The sequence below is a fragment of the Heterodontus francisci genome, unplaced genomic scaffold, assembly GCF_036365525.1.
Source record: "Heterodontus francisci isolate sHetFra1 unplaced genomic scaffold, sHetFra1.hap1 HAP1_SCAFFOLD_184, whole genome shotgun sequence".
Classification (NCBI taxonomy): Eukaryota; Metazoa; Chordata; class Chondrichthyes; order Heterodontiformes; family Heterodontidae; genus Heterodontus; species Heterodontus francisci.
In genome coordinates, this window is record NW_027141723.1 from 1,098,577 (window position 1) to 1,118,350 (window position 19,774).

Below are 19,774 nucleotides of genomic sequence, written 5' to 3' on the forward strand. Positions count from 1 at the left end.
ACAACAGGGAGAACACAATCATACAAATGCCTTGTTTCTCCATCTCAGTTTCGTTGTCTGTCTCTCTCTCTCCGTTCCTCACTTTTATTTCCTCACAGTCTATTAGTTTTCTGTGTGTTTTTCTCTCTGTCCCGTTGTCGATGGTGTCACTCAGCGTCCTTGTAACATTGCGTAGCCAGGCTGAGCCTCCCAACACCTGTGTTATAGAACATAGACCATAGAACAGTACAGCACAGTACAGGCCCTTCGGCCCACGATGATGTGCCGAACCTTTAACCTACTCTAAGATCAAAACTACCTACATACCCTTCATTCTGCTATCATCCATGTACCTATCCAAGAGACGCTTAAATGTCCCTAATGTATCTGCTTCTACTACCACCACTGGCAGTGCATTCCACGCACCCACCACTCTCTGTGTGAAGAACCTACCTCTGACATCTCCCCGAAACCTTCCTCCATCACCTTAAAATTATGCCCCCTGGTGATAGCCCTTTCCACCCTGGGAAAAAGTCTCTGGCTATCCACTCTATCTATGCCTCTCATCATCTTGTACCCCTCTATCAAGTCACCTCTCATCCTTCTTCGTTCCAATGGGAACGCAGCACCCTCAACCTTTCTTCGTAAGACATGCCCTCCAGTCCAGGCAGCATCCTGATAAATCTCCTCTGCACCCTCTCTAAAGCTTCCACATCCTTCCTATAATGAGACGACCAGAACTGAACACAATATTCCAAGTGTGGTCGAACCAGGGCTTTATAGAGCTGCAGCATAATCTCGCGGCTCTTAAACTCAATCCCCCTGTTAATGAAAGCCAACACACCATACGCCTTCTTAACAACCCTATCAAACTTGGGTGGCAACTGTGAGCGATCTATGGACATGGGCCCCAAGATCCCTCTGTTCCTCCACACTACCAAGAATCCTGTCTTTTAGCCTGTATTCTGCATTCAAATTCGACCTTCCAAAATGAATCACTTCACACTTTTCCAGGTTGAACTCCACCTGCCACTTCTCAGCCCAGCTCTGCACCCTGTCAATGTCCCGTTGCAACCTACAACAGCCTTCCACACTATCCACAACTCCAGCAACCTTTGTGTCATCGGCAAACTTGCTAACCCAGATTTCCACTTCCTCATCCAAGTCATTTATAAAAATCACAAAGCGCAGAGGTCCCAGAACAGATCCCTGCGGAACACCACTGGTCACCGAACTCCAGGCTGAATACTTTCCATATACTACCACCCTCTGTCTTCTATGGGCCAGCCAATTCTGTATCCAGACAGCCAACTTTCCCTGTATCCCATGCCTCCTTACTTTCTGAATGAGTCTACCATGGGGAACCTTATCAAACTCCTTGCTAAAATCCATATACACCACATCCACTGCTCTTCCTTCATCGATGTGTTTTGTCACATCTTCAAAGAATTCAATAAGGCTTGTGAGGCATGACCTGCCCCTCACAAAGCCATGCTGACTGTCTCTAATCAAACTATGCTTTTCCAACTAATCATAAATCCTGTCTCTCAGAATCCTCTCCAATAATTTGCCCACTACCGACATAAGACTGACTGGTCTATAATTCCCAGGGTTATCCTTATTCCCTTTCTTGAACAAGGGAATAACATTTGCCACCCTCCAATCATGTGGTACTACTCCAGTGGACAGTGAGGACGCAAAGATCATCGCCAAAGGCGCGGCAATCTCTTCCCTCGCTTCCCGTAATATCCTTGGGTATATCCCGGCTGGCCCCAGGGACTTATCTGTCCTCATGTCTTTCAAAATTTCCAGCACATCCTCCCTCTTAACATCAACCTGTTCGAGCATATCAGCCTGTTCCACGCTGTCCTCACAAACGTCCAGGTCCCTCTCACTAGTGAATACTGAAGCAAAGTATTCATTTAGGACCTCCCCTACCTCCTCCGACTCCAGGCACAAGTTCCCTCCACTATCCCTGATCGGCCCTACCCTCACTCTGGCCATCCTCTTGTTCCTCACATAAGTGTAGAACGCATTGGGATTTTCCTTAATCCTACCCGCCAAGACTTTTTCATGTCCCCTTCTAGCTCTCCTAAGTCCATTCTTCAGTTCCTTCCTGGCTACCTTGTAACCCTCTGGAGCCCTGTCTGATCCTTGCTTCCTCAACATTAAGTAAGCTTCCTTCTTCCTCTTGACTAGCTGTTCCACATTTCTTCTCATCCAAGGTTCCTTCACCCTACCATCCCTTCCTTGCCTCATCGGGACAAACCTATCCAGCAGTCGCAGCAAGTGCTCCCAAAACAACCTCCACATTTCTGTCGTGCATTTCCCTGAGAACATCTGTTCCCAATTTATGCACCCCAGTTCCTGCCTAATAGCATTGTAATTCCCCCTCCCCCAATTAAATATTTTCCCATCCCGTCCGCTCCTGTCCCTCTCCATGACTATAGTAAAGGTCCGGGAGTTGTGATCACTATCACCGAAATGTTCTCCCACCGAGAGATCTGCCACCTGGCCTGGTTCGTTGCCAAGCACCAAATCCAACATAGCCTCCCCTCTAGTCGGCTTATCTACATATTGAGTCAGGAAACCTTCCTGGACACACCTGACAAAAACTGCTCCATCCAAACTATTTGCACGAAGGAGGTTCCAATCAATATTAGGGAAGTTGAAGACACCCATGACAACAACCCTGTTACTTCTGCACCTTTCCAAAATCTGCCTCCCAATCTGTTCCTCCGTGTCTCTGTTGCTATTGGGGGGTCTATAGAAAGCTCCCAATAAAGTGACTGCTCCTTTCCTGTTTCTGACTTCCACCCATAATGACTCAGTAGACAAACCCTCCTCGATGACCTCCCTTTCTGCAGCTGTGATACTATCCCTGATTAACAATGCCACTCCCCCACTTCTTTTACCTCCCTCCCTATTCCTTTTGGAACATCCAAACCCGGGAACATCCAGCATCCATTCCTGCCCCTGTGATATCCAAGTGTCCGTAATGGCCACAACATCTGTGCTCGAAGTACTGATCCATGCTCTAAGTTCATCACCCTGATTCCTGACACTTCTTGCATTAAAATAAACACACTTCAACCCATCATACTGGCTGCAACTTTGCCCTGTCAACTGTCTAACCTTCCTCACAGACTCTCTGCACTCGGTATCTGCCTGTTCAACAGCTACCCCATCCACTGATCCGTAGCTCCGGTTCCCATCCCCCTGCCAAACTAGTTTAAACCCTCCCGAAGAGCTCTAGCAAACCTCCCGCCCAGGATATTGGTGCCCCTCCAGTTCAGATGCAACCCATCCTTCTTGTCCAGGTCCCACCTTCCCCAGAAGGTATCCCAATGATCCACATAACTGAAGCCCTCCCTCCTGCACCAGCTCTGTAGCCACGTGTTCAGCTGCACTCGCTCTCTGTTTCTAGCCTCACTAGCACGTGGCACCGGTATCAATCCTGAGATTACTACTCTGCTCGTCCTGCCTTTTAGCTTCCAACCTAACTCCTATATTTGCTTTTCAGGTCCTCATCCCTTTTCCTAGCAATGTCATTGGTACAGATATGTACCACGACGTCTGGCTGCTCCCCCCCCCCCCTTAAGAATCCTGTAGACTCGATCCGAGACATCCCTGACCCTGGCACCCGGGAGGCAACTTACCATCCGGGAGTCTCGTTCGCGACCACAGAATCTCCTGTCTGTTCCTCTAACCATTGAATCTCCTATCACTATCGCTCTCCTATTCTCCACCCTTCCCTTCTGAGCCGCAGAGCCAGGCTCAGTGCCAGAGACCTGGCCGCTGTGGCTTTCCACTGGTAGGCACCCCCCCACAACCGTATCCAAAACGGTATACTTATTATTGAGGGGAACGGCCACAGGGGATCCCTGCACTGTGTGCCTATTCCCTTTCCCTCCCCTGACGGTCACCCAGCTACCTTTATCCTGTGACTTAGGTGTCAGTACTTCCCTATAATTGCTCTCTATCATCCCCTCTGCCTCCCGCATGATCCGAAGTTCATCCAGCTCCAGCTCCAGTTCCCTAACGCGGTCTGCGAGGAGCTGGAGTTGGGTGCACTTCTCACAGGTGAAGTCAGCAGGGACACAAGTGGTGACCCTTACCTCCCACATCCTGCAAGAGGAGCATGCAACTGCCCTAGCTTCCATCCCCTCTACTCGAAATTGGCAACAGAGAATAAAAAAATATAAAGGAAAACCTTACCTTACCAAACCCTCCACACAAGAGTCCATTTTTTGGTTGGAGGAGGAGGATGGGTGGGAGACACTACACGTGTAGTGTTTCGGGTTTAGCCACTGCCCGAATATATAAGTTCACTTACCCAGCAGTCCCCGTGTCTGCGTCCGCCGAATCGCCAGGTAAGTACTTTATAGTGAAACATACCTTCCTGGCTGCCCCCTGGCTCGCACTATCACCGCTACTGCTGATCAAAGGTGTTGCTGTAATAAAAACAGAAAATGCTGGAAATGCTCAGTAGGTCTGGCAGCATCTGTGCAGAAAGAAACAGTTAACAGTTCAGGTCTGTTTCCTTAGCTCACATTAACTTTGTTCTTTCTCCACAGATGCTGCCAGACCTGCTGACTATTTCAAGCATTTTCTGTTTCTGTTTCAGATTTCCAGCATCTGCCGTATTTTGCTTTTCTCCGTGTGTTGCTATGTCTGGGACTGTTTGAGTGCAATGCTATTGCTTTATAAACAGCGTTGAAACAAACATTTATCTCACTAACACACAGCACTAATACACAGCTGGATATAAACAGCAGCCTGCAGCAGAGGGCGCAGTGGAAGTTTATTAACACAAATAATTCACCAGCACAATATTTACTGCTATCCACAATCACACCACGCTTCATCTTAACACGTTTTACTCTCTATTTACATCAACTTCTTCCTTCCAGTAAACACTTCAATTTGGAACACAGCTTCCAAATCACCTTTATTCACAAACCCGAACACAAGCTGCAAATGCTGCAAACACACACCAGCCCAGACTTTCCCCTTTCTGTCAACCCATTCCTGCATCACTGCCTCTTCACCAACAGTTGTTGCAAGAATCATACAATCATAGAATGGCTACAGCACAGAAGGAGGCCATTCAGCCTGTCGAACCCGTGCTGGCTCTCTGTTGGAGCAACTCACCTCGTCTCACTCCCCAGTCAGTTCAATTTCGGTGGTGGGAAAACTTCTCGAAAGAATAACTCGGGACAAAATTAATAGTCCCATGGACAAATGTGGGTTAATTCAAGAAAGCCAGCATGGATTTGTTAAGGGAAAATCATGTTTAACTGTTCTGCTGGAGTTTTTTGATGAGGTAACAGAGAGGGATGATGAGGGCAATGCTGTTGATGTGGTGCACATGGACTTTCAAAAGGTCTGGCAGCATCTGAAAGGTCACTGACCTGAAACATTAACTCTGTTTCTCTCTCCACAGATGCTGCCAGACCTGCTGAGTACTTCCAGCACTTTTTATTTATATTTCAGATTTCTAGCATCTGCAGTATTTTGCTTTTATTGACTTTAAAAAGGGGTTTGATACAATGCAACACAACAGACTTGTGAGCAAAGTTATAACTCATGGAATAAAAGGGACAGTAGTAACATGGATATGGAATTGGCTGAGTGACAGGAAACAAAGAGTAGTGAGCAATGGATGTTCTTCGGACTCGAGGAAGGTTTGTAGTGGAGTTCCCCAGGAGTCAGTGTTGGGACCCTTGCCTTTCCTGATATATATTAATGACCTAGACCTTGGTGTACAGGGCAGAATTTCAAAGTTTATGGATGATACGAAAATTGGAAGCATTGTGAACTGTAAGGATGATAGTGTAGAACTTCAAAAGGGCATAGACAAGTTGGTGGAATGGGAGGACAGATGACAGGTGAAGTTCAATGCAGAGAAATGTGAATTGATTCATTTCGGTAGGAAGAACATGGAGTGACAATATAGAATAAAGGGTACAATTCTAAAGGGGGTGCAGGAGCAGAGAGACCTGGGGTTATATGTCATTGGTTGAGAGAGTGGTTAATAAAGCATACAGTATCCTCGGCTTTAGTGATAGAGGCATAGAGTACAAGAACAAGGAGGTCATGTTGACATCGGAAGCCATTTCTCGTGTATAGGCGGAGCGCACGCGGGACTGCTGGGTAAGTGAGGTTACATATTTGGGCGGTTGCTTTACCCGAAACCCTATTCGGGTAGTGTCTCCCACCCATCCTCCTCCTCTATCCAAAAAAAAAGTTCTGTCTGTTGGATTGCTAAGCTAACAAGTTTTGACTTTTTTTTTTGGTTTTCAGTAGATCTGTTGGGAATTTCGAATAGTGGGAATGGAAGTTAAGGCAGTGGAATGTTCCTCCTGCAGAATGTTGGAGGTAAGGGTCGCCAAGAGTGTCCCTGCTGACTGCATCTGCAGGAAGTGCACCCAACTCCAGCTCCTCGAGAACCGCGTTAGGGAACTGGAGCTGGAGCTGGATGAACTTCGGATCATTCGAGAGGCGGAGGGGGTTATTGAGAGGAGTTATAGGGAGGTAGTCACACCTCAGGTAAAAGAAGTAGGTAGATGGGTTACCGTCAGGGGAAGGAGAGGGAACCAGCAGGCAGTGCAGGGATCCCCTGTGGCCGTTTCCCTCAACAACAGGTTTACCATTTTGGATACTGTTGGGGGGGACGACTTACCAGGGGTAAGCAATGGGGTACAGGTCTCTGGCACAGAGTGTGTCCCTGTTGCTCAGAAGGGAAGGGGGAAGAGGAGCAGAGCATTAGTCATTGGGGACTCCATAGTTAGGGCAACAGACAGGAGGTTCTGTGGGAACGAGAGAGACTCACGGTTGGTGTGTTGCCTCCCTGGTGCCAGGGTTCGTGATGTCTCGGATCGTGTTTTTGCGATCCTTAAGGGGGAGGGGGAGCAGCCCCAAGTCGTGGTCCACATAGGCACCAACGACACAGGTAGGAAGAGAGATGGGGATTTAAGGCAGAAATTCAGGGAGCGAGGGTGGAAGCTTAGAGCGAGAACAAACAGAGTTGTGATCTCTGGGTTGTTGCCCGTGCCACGTGCTAGCGAAGCGAGGAATAGGGAGAGAGAGGAGTTGAACACGTGGCTGCAGGGATGGGGTAGGAGGGAGGGTTTTGGTTTCCTGGATAATTGGGGCTCTTTCTGGGGTAGGTGGGAACTCTACAAACAGGATGGTCTTCACCTGAACCAGAGGGGCTCCAATATCCTGGGGGGGGAGATTTGCTCGTGCTCTTTGGGGGGGTTTAAACTAATTCAGCAGGGGGATGGGAACCTAAATTGCAGTTCCAGTGTACAGCATGTTGAGAGCAGTGAGGTCATGGATAAGGTTACAAGGACGCAAGAGGGCACTGGCAAGCAAGAACTTGGTTTAAAGTGTGTCTACTTCAACGCCAGGAGCATCCGGAATAAGGTGGGTGAGCTTTCAGCATGGGTTGGTACCTGGGATCTCGATGTTGTGGCCATTTCGGAGACATGGATAGAGCAGGGACAGGAATGGATGTTGCAGGTTCCGGGATTTAGATGTTTCAGTAAGAACAGAGAAGATGGTAAAAGAGGTGGGGGGGGGGGGGGGCGGGTGTGGCAGGGGGGCGGGTGTGGCATTGTTAATCAAGGAGAGTATTACGGCGGCAGAAAGGACGTTTGAGGACTCGTCTACTGAGGTAGTATGGGCCGAGGTTAGAAACAGGAGAGGAGAGGTCACCCTGTTGGGAGTTTTCTATAGACCTCTGAATATTTCCAGAGATGTGGTGGAAAGGATAGCGAAGTTGATTCTCGACAGGAGCGAGAGTAACAGGGTAGTTGTTATGGGGGACTTTAACTTTCCAAATATCGACTGGAAATACTACAGTTCGAGAACTTTAGATGGGTCAGTTTTTGTCCTGTGTGTGCAGGAGGGTTTTCTGACACAGTATGTAGACAGGCCAACCAGGGGTGATGCCGCATTGGATTTGGTACTGGGTAATGAACCCGGCCAGGTGTTAGATTTAGATGTAGGTGAGCACTTTGGTGATAGTGATCACAATTCGGTTAGGTTTACCTTAGCAATGGGCAGGGACAGGTATATACCGCAGGGCAAGAATTATAGCTGGGGGAAAGGAAATTATGATGCGATTGGGCAAGATTTAGGATGCGTAGGATGGGGAAGGAAACTGCAGAGGATGGGCACAATCGAAATGTGGAGATTATTCAAGGAGCAGCTACTGCGTGTCCTTGATAAGTATGTACCTGTCAGGCAGGGAGGAAGTTGTCGAGCGAGGGAGCCGTGGTTTACTAAAGAAGTTGAAGCACTTGTCAAGCGGAAGAAGAAGGTTTATGTTAGGATGAGACGTGAAGGTTCAGTTAGGGCGCTTGAGAGTTAAAAGCTAGCCAGGAAGGATCTGAAGGGAGAGCTAAGAAGAGCGAGGAGAGGACACGATAAGTCATTGGCGGATAGGATCAAGGAAAACCCTAAGGCTTTCTTTTGGTATATCAGGAATAAAAGAATGACTAGAGTTAGATTAGGGCCAATCAAGGATAGTAGTGGGAAGTTGTGTGTGGAATCAGAGGAGATAGGGGAAGCGTTAAATGAATATTTTTCGTCAGTATTTACAGTAGAGAAAGAAAATGTTGTCGAGGAGAATACTGAGATACAGACTATTCGGCGAGATGGGATTGAGGTTCACAAGGAGGAGGTGTTAGCAATTTTGGAAAGTGTGAAAATAGATAAGTCCCCTGGGCCAGATGGGATTTATCCTAGGATTCTCTGGGAAGCCAGGGAGGAGATTGCAGAGCCTTTGTCCTTGATCTTTATGTCGTCATTGTCAACAGGAATAGTGCCGGAAGACTGGAGGATAGCAAACGTTGTCCCCTTGTTCAAGAAGGGGAGTAGAGACAGCCCTGGTAATTATAGACCTGTGAGCCTTACTTCGATTGTGGGTAAAATGTTGGAAAAGGTTATAAGAGATAGGATTTATAATCATCTTGAAAAGAATAAGTTCATTAGCGATAGTCAGCACGGTTTTGTGAAGGGTAGGTCGTGCCTCACAAACCTTATTGAGTTTTTTGAGAAGGTGACCAAACAGGTGGATGAGGGTAAAGCCGTGGATGTGGTGTATATGGATTTCAGTAAGGCGTTTGATAAGGTTCCCCACGGTAGGCTATTGCAGAAAAAACGGAAGTATGGGATTGAAGGTGATTTAGTGTTTTGGATCAGAAATTGGCTAGCTGAAAGAAGACAGAGGGTGTAGGTTGATGGCAATTGTTCATCCTGGAGTTTAGTTACTAGTGGTGTACCGCAAGGATCTGTTTTGGGGCCACTGCTGTTTGTCATTTTTATAAATGACCTGGATGAGGGTGTAGAAGGGTGGGTTAGTAAATTTACGGATGACACGAAGGTCGGTGGAGTTGTGGATAGTGCCGAAGGATGTTGTAGGTTACAGAGGGACATAGATAGGCTGCAGAGCTGGGCTGAGAGATGGCAAATGGAGTTTAATGCGGAAAAGTGTGAGGTGATTCACTTTGGAAGGAGTAACAGGAATGCAGACTAACAGGCTAATGGGAAGATTCTTGGTAGTGTAGATGAGCAGAGAGATCTTGGTGTCCAGGTACATAAATCCCTGAAAGTTGCCACCCAGGTTAATAGGGCTGTTAAGAAGGCATATGGTGTGTTAGCTTTTATTAGTAGGGGGATCGAGTTTCGGAGCCACGAGGTTATGCTGCAGCTATACAAAACTCTGGTGCGGCCACACTTGGAGTATTGCGTGCAGTTCTGGTCACCGCATTATAGGAAGGATGTGGAAGCTTTGGAAAGCGTGCAGAGGAGATTAACTAAGATGTTGCCTGGTATGGAGGGAAGGTCTTACGAGGAAAGGCTGAGGGACATGAGGTTGTTTTCGTTAGAGAGGAGGAGGAGAGGTGACTTAATAGAGACATATAAGATAATCAGAGGGTTAGATAGGGTGGATAGTGAGAGTCTTTTTCCTCGGATGGTGATGGCAAACACGAGGGGACATAGCTTTAAGTTGAGGGGTGATAGATATAGGACAGATGTCAGAGGTAGTTTCTTTACTCAGAGAGTAGTAGGGGCGTGGAACGCCCTGCCTGCAACAGTAGTGGACTCGCCAAATTTAAGCGCATTTAAGTGGTTATTGGATAGACATATGGATGAAAATGGAATAGTGTAGGTCAGATGGTTTCACAGGTCGGCGCAACATCGAGGGCCGAAGGGCCTGTCCTGCGCTGCAATGTTCGATGTTCTATTGTACAAGACACTAGCCTCAGCTGAAGTACTGCGTCCCGTTCTGGGTGCCACACTTTAGGAAAGATGTGAAGGCATTGGAGAGATTATGGAAAAGATTCATGAGAATGGTTCCAGGGATGAGGAATTTCAGTTATGAAGATAGATTGGAGAAGTTAGGACTGTTTCCCTTGGAGAAAAGAGGGCTAAGAGGAGATTTCATAGTGGTATTCAAAATTATGAGGGGTGTGGACAGAATGGATAGGGAGAAACTGTTCCCACTTGTGAAAGGATCGAGAACGAGAAGGCACAGATTTAAAGTAATTGGTAAAAGAAGCAAAAGCGACATGGGGTAAAACTTTTTCACACAGCGAGTGGTTAAAGTATGAACTGCCTGAGAATGTGATGGAGGCAGGTTCAATTGAAGCATTCAAATGGGAAGTAGACTGTTATCTGAAAAGGAAGAATGTGCAGGATTATGGGGAGAGGACGGGGAAGTGACATGAGGTGAATTGCTCATTTGGAGAGTCAGTGCAGACACGATGGGCCAAATGGCCTCCTTCTGTGCAGTAACAATTCTGTGATTCTGTGATTCCAATATTCAAGTCATTTCTATATATGGTGGTCCTGACACTGACCCTTGTGGACATCACTGTTCACCATCTTCCATTCTGAAAAACAACCAAATACCACAACTCGCTTTTCTTGATATTTCATCCATTTTTTAACCCAAGCAGATACTGCCCCTCCTATTCCAGGAGCCTCAGTTTTGTTACCCAGCCTTTTATGTGGTAGTTTGTCAAACGCTTTCTTAAAATCCATATAGACAACATCCATTGCTTTCCCTTCATCAACCTTTTCTGTTACTTCATCAAAAAAATCAGTTATATTAGTGAAGAAGTGGAAAGGTGCTGAACCTCTCAGTTTTCGGTCTACCCAAACCAAGTTCAAGGCCTGAATAATGAACCGATTGCCTCATTAGTTCTGTGAATAATACAATGATTTAATAGACAAAGTTTTGAAACATTCCTGCCCATAAATCTTGATAACAGAGAGTGTGTGGATCTCCTGACTCAGAATGTTTAATGGATACAGTCCTCAGATCTGACAAGGAACCCCTGAACATCCACAGTAAAGACAGTGTGGATGAGGAAATGTAAGAGCCGGGAGCTCAAACTCAGGGACGGCCGAGCTCTCCTGTCATTGAGCTTGTGTGTCTGCTCTGCTCGCCGCACTTCCGGCTCTACTTTGTTTCCAATGAAAAGATGAAAAGGGCCGTTCGGTTTTCCTCCCACTGACAGCGTGTTTCACTCGGGTTAATATAACCCGGGACTTTTGCTGCTGAAATGAATTCTGCAAGGTCCCAGCAAACACACCGGCTCCCTCCTTTCTCCCTTCTTTCTATCGGATTGTTTTACCAGGAGGGGCTCAATAATAACAAACCCCCTGCAGGGTATGACCACAAATTGAGCATCTAAATGGGGCAAGTGGGCAGCTTTCTGGGTTCTAGGTTCCCCCTACCCCGACCCTCCCTCCCTCCAGTCCAAGCCCCTCTTCACTTTCTTTGGGACTTTGATGAGGGTGAAATGGGGAAAGTTCCCATTGATGTTTGAATGCTGAATTGCTGCAGGGATCTGCGCACGCGTGATGCAGCCCCGCCCACAGTGGGACGTCAGAATGAGGAGTGGAGCGCATGCGCAGACTTTCCCAACCCAGTCTGTGAAGCCATTCACTCAATCAGGGGAAGATGCTTTAAATCAGCTGCTAATGGAGACTTCCTGGGCCCGGGGGAAGGGAACAAACAGCACCTGCTTCCAGCAGCCACTGCTTTGGGAGCGTGTCCGCAGATGTGCTCAGAGATTAGCATTGAGTGGTGGGAAGTTGAGGGGGAGTCGGGGAGTGTTTGTAACAGACTTTTTTTTTATTTCCAAAATATACTTTATTCATAAAAATCTGTAAAAATTACATTGCCAAACAGTTTCCAAACAGCACCAAAAAATACAAACATTGCAAGGGAGGTCAGTTTCCTTCAATACTGTCATCAGTTTCTTCCCATCCCTTCAGTTTCACAATTGTCATGTCAATTACAGTTTTACATTGACAGCAATTGAGAATATTAACGATACAGTTCGAGGGGTTTCCCATGGATCCAGCCCCTCAGTCCAGCTTGGTGGGGGAACCTTACACTGTGGTCTTTCCCCATTGAGCCTTTGCTGCGGCTGCCCCAAGCTTTAGTGCGTCCCTCAGCACGTAGTCCTGGACCTTGGAATGTGCCAGTCTGCAACATTCGGTCGTGGACAACTCTTTGCGCTGGAAGACCAGCAAGTTTCGGGCAGACCAAAGGGCGTCTTTCCCCGAATTGATAGTCCTCCAGCAGCAGTTGATGTTTGTCTCGGTGTGCGTCCCTGGGAACAGCCCGTAGAGCACATACTCCTGTGTTACAGAGCTGCTTGGGATGAACCTTGACAAAAACCACTGCATCTCTTTCCACACCTGCTTTGCAAAGGCACATTCCAGGAGGAGGTGGGTGACCGTCTCCTCCCCACCACAGCCAACGCGGGGGCACTGTGCGGAGGGGGCGAGACTTCGGGTGTGCATGAGGGATCTGACGGGGAGGGCCCTTCTCACCACCAGCCAAGCTACGTCTTGGTGCTTGTTTGAAAGTTCTGGTGATGAGGCATTCCGCCAAATGACTTTGACGGTCTGCTCGGGGAACCATCCGACAGGATGCACCATTTCCTTTTCCCGCAGGGCCTTGAGGACATTCCGTGCAGACCACTGCCTGATGGACCGGTGGTCAAAGGTGTTTGCCCGCAGAAACTGCTCCACGAATGATAGGTGGTACGGCACCCCCCAACTGCATGGAGCGTTCCGCGGCAATGTGACCAGGCCCATCCTTCGCAACACCGGGGACAGATAGAACCTCAGCACGTAGTGAAACTTGGAGTTTGTGTACTGGGGATCTACACACAGCTTGATGCAGCCGCACACGAAGGTGGTCATCAGGATGAGGGCCACGTTGGGTACATTTTTCCCGCCCTTGTCCAGAGATTTGAACATCGTGTCCCTCCGGACCCGGTCCATTTTAGATCCCCAGACGAAGCGGAAAATGGCTCGGGTGACTGCCACGGCGCAGGAGTGGGGTATGGGCCAGACCTGCGCCACGTAGAGCAACAACGTGAGCGCCTCGCACCTGATGACCAGGTTCTTACCCACAATGGAGAGAGATCGCTGCCCCCACATGCCCAACGTTTGACGTACCTTGGCTACTCGCTCCTCCCATGTTTTGGTGCACGCCCCAGCCCTTCCGAACCATATCTGTTTGTAACAGACACTGTGGAGCATGAGCTGCTCCCGGAACATGGAGTGAGCCGGGGACATGGGGAAGGGAGAGTTCATTCTCGGACAGTGTCTGTACAGGCTCAGGGAGACACAATGGGAAGAAATCACTATTGAAAATCACTGACAATTTCACCACCCAAAGGAGAGGGAATGTTCCTGCTTTAGTTCCAGTCTCTCACTGTTTGTTGGATCGTGAACAGTGGGGGAAAAATAGCCGCACAACAACGATGTGGACAGTTTGACAAAGAGCATTTATTGCAGACACCAGGTGAGAAGTGTGAAAGGCACATTTTAAATAGTGGCTGCTTGTTTTCCGTTGAAATAGAAACGCGACTGTGTAAAGGTCACTGCTCTATCGGACAGTCCCAGTCATTGAGCAGTGCAGGGCTTGTGTTGTTTCTGAATGTCACAAACGTGTTGTAAATCCACTGCAAACACCTTTTAAACAGAAGCTGAATACTGCAGTACTGCAGTGGAGTCAGACACTGACACTGTTTGTGTTCCTGGTTTTCATTTTGTGATTGTTCATAATGATTATTATTGGGACGATTACATTGATCGCTTTTGTATCTTCTACCTCACCAGTTCTTTCATTCCTGCAGGAAAATACACGAAGGAGCCTGAATGGATGTGGTGATTCTTGGACACAAAGAAAAGTGCAGCGAGCTCATTCCAACACACAGTCGGTACAGGATCACTCCCAAAGCACAGAGATACTGCCAGCTCATCAGTTCCACTGGAACAAACAAAAGAAGTAGTCACACAGACACTGATCCCAAAGTCAAGAGACACAGTCAAACAGTCAAACAACAGCATGAGAGACAGAAGTTGTTTCCATTTCACTCCAATTCAGTACAGCTGACAGGTTGATCCATCAATCACAGTCCAAAAACAAACTCACCATCAGATCTAAATAAACTCTGTCACCATGGTTACATTTTAAATATAAAATCTGAAATAGAACAGACAAAATTTACAGAATTGAAAGGTACAGAATGAATGCAAGGAGGCTTTGAGGGGATTTGGAAAGGTTAAATGAATGGGCAAGAACATGGCAGATGGAATATAATGTGAATAAGTGTGAAGTTCTCCACTTTGGTAGAATAAACAGAAAGACAGAGTATTTCTTAAATGGTGAGAGGCTGGGAAGTGTCGATGTCCAAAGGCACCTGGGTGTCCTTGTTCCTGAGACACTAAAAGCTAGTATGCAGGTGCAGCAATCAATTAGGAAGGCAAATGGTATGTTGGCTTCATTGAAAGCGTATTTGAGTACATGAGTAAAGATGTATGAAGTCTAGATGAGACTGCACCTGGGGTATTCTGTACAATTTTGGTTTCCTTATCTAAGGAAGGATAGACTTGTCACAGAGGGAGTGCAACAGAGATTCTCCGGTCTCATCCCCTGGGATGGTGGGATTGTCTTATGATGAGAGACTGCAGAGACTGGGCCTAAATTCTCTAGAGTTTTGAAGAATGAGAGGTAATCTCATTGAAACAGACAAAGTTCTTCCAGGGTGTCACAGGGTAGATATGGATAGGATGATTCCTCTGTCTAGTGAGTCCAGAACAAGGGGACACAGTCTCAGAATAAGGGCAGGCCATTTGAGACTGAGATGAGCAGGAATTTCTTTACTCAGAGGGTGGGAACTCTGTGGAATTCTTTATCCCAGAGGGCTGTGGAAGATCAATCATTGAACATATTCAAGACAGAAATCGATAGATTTCTAAATACTAACAAGATCAAGGGATATGGAGATAGCAGGAAAAATGGCGTAGAGGTAGATGATCAGTCACGATCTGTTTGAATGTTGGAGCAGGCTCGATGGGCTGAATGGCCTAATTCCCCTATTTTCTATGATCCTATGAATCCCAATAATGTACATCAGACGTTAGACCAAGTTATGCATTACATACCAGTTCAAAAATGCCACAGAGATTAAGACTGAAAGACACAGTATCAATTCCATTACTACAAAATGAAGGACTTGGAGCTTGCAGACCAGCCCATGTGTAAGATTGAAAGTTATATTTTCATTCACAATCGTTTTCACAGAGCTAAATATTGAATACCAATCCACAACTTGTACAGGACTACCAAATAAAACCTACAACTGTAAAATACAGTTAATCCATATTTTAAGTTAAACACAAGGCAAATAAATATTGATACATTAAGAGAGCAGGAAACAGTGAGAGCAGAATGGAGCATAAAGTGCCCAGGAGAGGGAGTAAGAGTTCACTCGGAGAGCAGGGAACAGCGAGAGCAGGCGTCAAAAAAGGCAAAGGAATACACAATTAATGGGAGAACACTGAACGGTGTCGAGGAAGTGAGGGACGTTGGAGTGAATGTCCACAGATCCCTGAAGGTAGCAGGACAGGTCAATAAGGTGGTTCAGCAGGTATATGGAATCCTTTCCTTTATTAACTGAGGTATCGAGTATAAGGGTGACATGGTATCCATGTCAATAAGTCACTGACAGCTAACATGCAGGTGCAGCAAGCAATTAGGAAGGCTAATAGTATGTTAGCCTTTATCGCAAGAGGATTTGAGTACAGGAGTAGTGAATTCTTGCTTCAATTGTATCGAACCCTGGTTGGACTGCACTTGGAGTACTGTGTGCAGCTTTGGTCCCCTGACCTTCGGAAGGATATTATTGCCATAGATGGAGTGCAAAGAAGGTTCATCAGACTTGTTCCTGGGATGGTGGGACTGTCCTATGAAGAGAGATTGGGGAAACTGGGGCTGTATTCTCTAGAGTTTTGAAGAATGAGAGGTGATCTCATTGAAACCTACAAAATATTTAAAGGACAGTCAGGGTAGATGCAGCTAAGATGTTTCCCCTGGTTGGGGAGTCGAGAACCAGGGGACGCAATTTCAAAATAAGGGGCAAGCCACTTAGGACAGAGATGAGGAGAAATGTTATTCCTCAGAGGGTTGTGAATCTTTGGAATTCTGTAACCCAGAGGGCTGTGGAAGCTCAGTTATTGAGTATGTTTAAAACAGAGATTGATATATTTCTAAATACAAATGACATAAGGGAATATGAGGAAAGTGTGGGGAAAAGGGCATTGAAGTGGATGATCAGCCATGATCATATTGAATGGGGGGTAGGCTCGATGGGCTGAATGGCCGACTCCTGCTCCTATGTTCCTATGTTCCTAACTCCACATTATCGATGAGATACAGCCTCAGGCTGACTTGTCGGGTGTTGCAAACAGATATCACTGCTTCTGATCTTCACCAGAACAGAGAGTGAGATGTAAAATTGATCATCAAACAGACTGTGAGAGAATACAACAGAATAAAACACATGGAAAGACACTGTGGAATAACAAATAGATTTGATTGGAATTTTGAATTTTGATTGGAATGGATAAAACAGCAGAAACAGCAGAATAAATTGGGACAGAAAAGAGAAACTGATGGGAAGAAGGAAGAAAAGAAAGGATGGATCTGTTCACTTTTTTCAGTTTTTTCACTGGTCCATCAAAGCTGGAATAAAAAAAGATGCAAAAAACAGAGAATTTCACCAAAAAGGGAGATTAAATGCTGCCGAAACCTTGGATCGAAGGATGCCCCAACAGATCACCTGTTTAACTGTCTCCTCACTGGGAGATTTCAATCAATGAGCAATATTATTCTCTACTTTTCTTTTGTTAAATGAAACCACTACTGTCACTTGGAGTTAATATCCCTGTGTTCCAACTCCTGAATAATAAAATTGTGAGTTTCGCGATATTTTCTGGACACATTCCCTGCTGAAAGAACTAAGAACTCTTTTCTAATTTACACAATACTATATACACACTCATCAAGCCTCCTAAACGAGCATCCTTGGTGCTGCTCTCTCTTCTCCCAAACCTCATCTCATGTGACTGTTACATCATCACTCTGATTGTGGGAGGGGTTGATCCCACTGTCTTCAGCATTAATCCTTTACAGCCTCATACTGCACTGTCTGTTCAAAAAAATCGGTGGAGGGAACTTGAATTATCAAAACAGCAACAGCTGCCAGTTGAAAATCAACTCAACCCATCAGAGAGAGAGAGAGAGAATGTCAGAAAACTTCCTGCATCCAGTCCTGACCCTGTCACACTCAGCAGCTGCTCACCCAGACCCCACTCTCATCAACACTGAACATTTTTACTGAGACCCTTCAAATACTGTTTATAAAAGGCCGCAAAGATCAAAGTTCACACAGTTGTATTAAATACAACAAAGTTTAATATCTTCTCACCGTTTCTCGGTAACCACATGAGACATAGGTTTTCTTATTTGGTTCCTTTGATTTTTCTTGTTCCTGACTGACAAATATTCCAAACCTCAGTTAAACCCTCCCACTTGCGTCATGTCTCAGTCTCGGTTAAAAGCAACACATAATGACACAAACACTCTCCTTCAGTGAGATTAATATCAAGCTGTTTTCCAGGTTGAATGTAACTGTGAACAAATTTATGTCAAAGAAGTCACCTTTGATGTATCAGCACTGAAGTTCTGTATCAGGAGGAACAGCCATTCCAAACTCATATCCTTCACAAAGGCTGTTTTTGTATGTGATTGAAATTCATCATGTATTTTGAATTGAAGCTCACAAGACACAGATGTCAGTCTTGATAATGAAACTTTTCAAGCATGTTGCTACTGTGAAATAAGGCTCTGTTGGGAGTTGAACCCAGGATCTCCTGTTTACTAGACAGGTGCTTGAACCAACTAAGCTACAGAGCCAGATTGCAAATGTGTGTGCAATTGAAATCAGAGGAAGACCTTGCAGATAGTGGGCAGACTTTGGCGAGTCAAGAGCTGAGTTCGTCACGGCAGAGTTCCCAGCCTCTGACTCGCTCTTGTAGTTGCAGTTGTAGTTGTAATTGTAATAGGCAACCGTCCGTCTCGGAAGACGATGGGCTGCACCCGGGGTGTACGTCACTTCTGTGTGAAACATCGTTTGTTGTGGCTGTCGAGGACGACTCGTGAGTGACGATCCCTTCCACAGCTGGTACAGATGATTATCATTGGCCCGAGGTCGACTGATAATTTTTCCTTCCTCTGACCTCTCTTTCCCACCATCTGGTCATTTCTTTTGTCCTCTGCTTTTCCCATGGTCTTCCTGAATGCCTTTCTCCAGGAATTCCAGTCAGCAGGAAGGACTTCCCATGCATCGACTCCAATCCCAGTCAGCTTGAGATCTCGCTTTGCAGATGTCCTTGTATCACAGACGTGGGTGACCTGTTGGTCTCGTGCTGATAGCAAGCTCACCAAAGAGCATGTCTTTGGCAAAGCGACCGTCATCCATTCAGCACACATGACCCAGTCAACAGAGTCACCGCTGACTCAAGAGGGCAAACATGCTGCAGATCCCTGCACGCTGGTGTACTTCTGCATTCGGCACTCTGTCCTGCCAGGAGATGCCCAATATCCATCTGAGACAGCGGAGGTGGAAGCTGTTCAGCTGCTTTTCTTGGCTTGCATAAGTTGTTGATGCTTCTCTACTATAAAGGAGGGTGCTGAGAACACAAGCCTGGTACACGCGGAGTTTTGTATTTTCGATCAGTTTGCTGTCGGTTCACACTCGTCTTCTCAACTTTGACATGACAGCTGCAGCATTGACAATCCTGGTTCTGATTTCAGTATCAAGGGACAGATTGCTGGTGATTGTTGATCCAAGGTATGTGAAGCTGTTGACAACCTCCAAAGTGAGCCAGTCGATGTTGATGGAAGGAGGGGTCTCTAAGTCCTGGCCCATAACTTTGATCTTCCTGCTGCTGATCGTCAGTCCAAACTCCTTGCAGGCCAGGGAGAACCGATAGACAAGCTGCTGTTAATGAACTTCATTATGCGATGTCAGCACAGCGTCATCAGCAAACAGCAACTCACAGACCAAGAACTGACTCATTTTGGTCTTGGTGCGCAGTCTTGCCAAGATGAACAGCTTGTCATCAGCTCTGGTATGCAGGTGGACACCCCCATCTGAGTCATTGAAAGTTTAAAATAGCAGCATGGAGAAGAATATGCCAATTGTAAAGGATGTGAGCTGTGAGGAGGTTACAAGGAGGCTTCCAGGGGACTTGGACAGGATAAGTGAATGAAATGACAGATGGAATATAATGTGAATAAGTGTGAAGTTATCCACTTTGGTAGAGTAAACAGAAAGACAGAATATTTCTTAAATGGTGAGAGGTTGGGAAGTGTTGATGTCCAAAGGGACCTGGGTGTCCTTGT

At 46.4% G+C, this 19,774-nt stretch overlaps 1 non-coding gene across 1 annotated transcript; it reads right to left on the reverse strand.

The window, feature by feature from the left end:
- Nucleotides 1-18,209: 18,209 nt before the first annotated feature.
- Nucleotides 18,210-18,283, reverse strand: trnat-agu (transfer RNA threonine (anticodon AGU)). The gene has a single exon. It is a non-coding gene; the product is annotated as a tRNA-Thr (tRNA).
- Nucleotides 18,284-19,774: the final 1,491 nt, after the last annotated feature.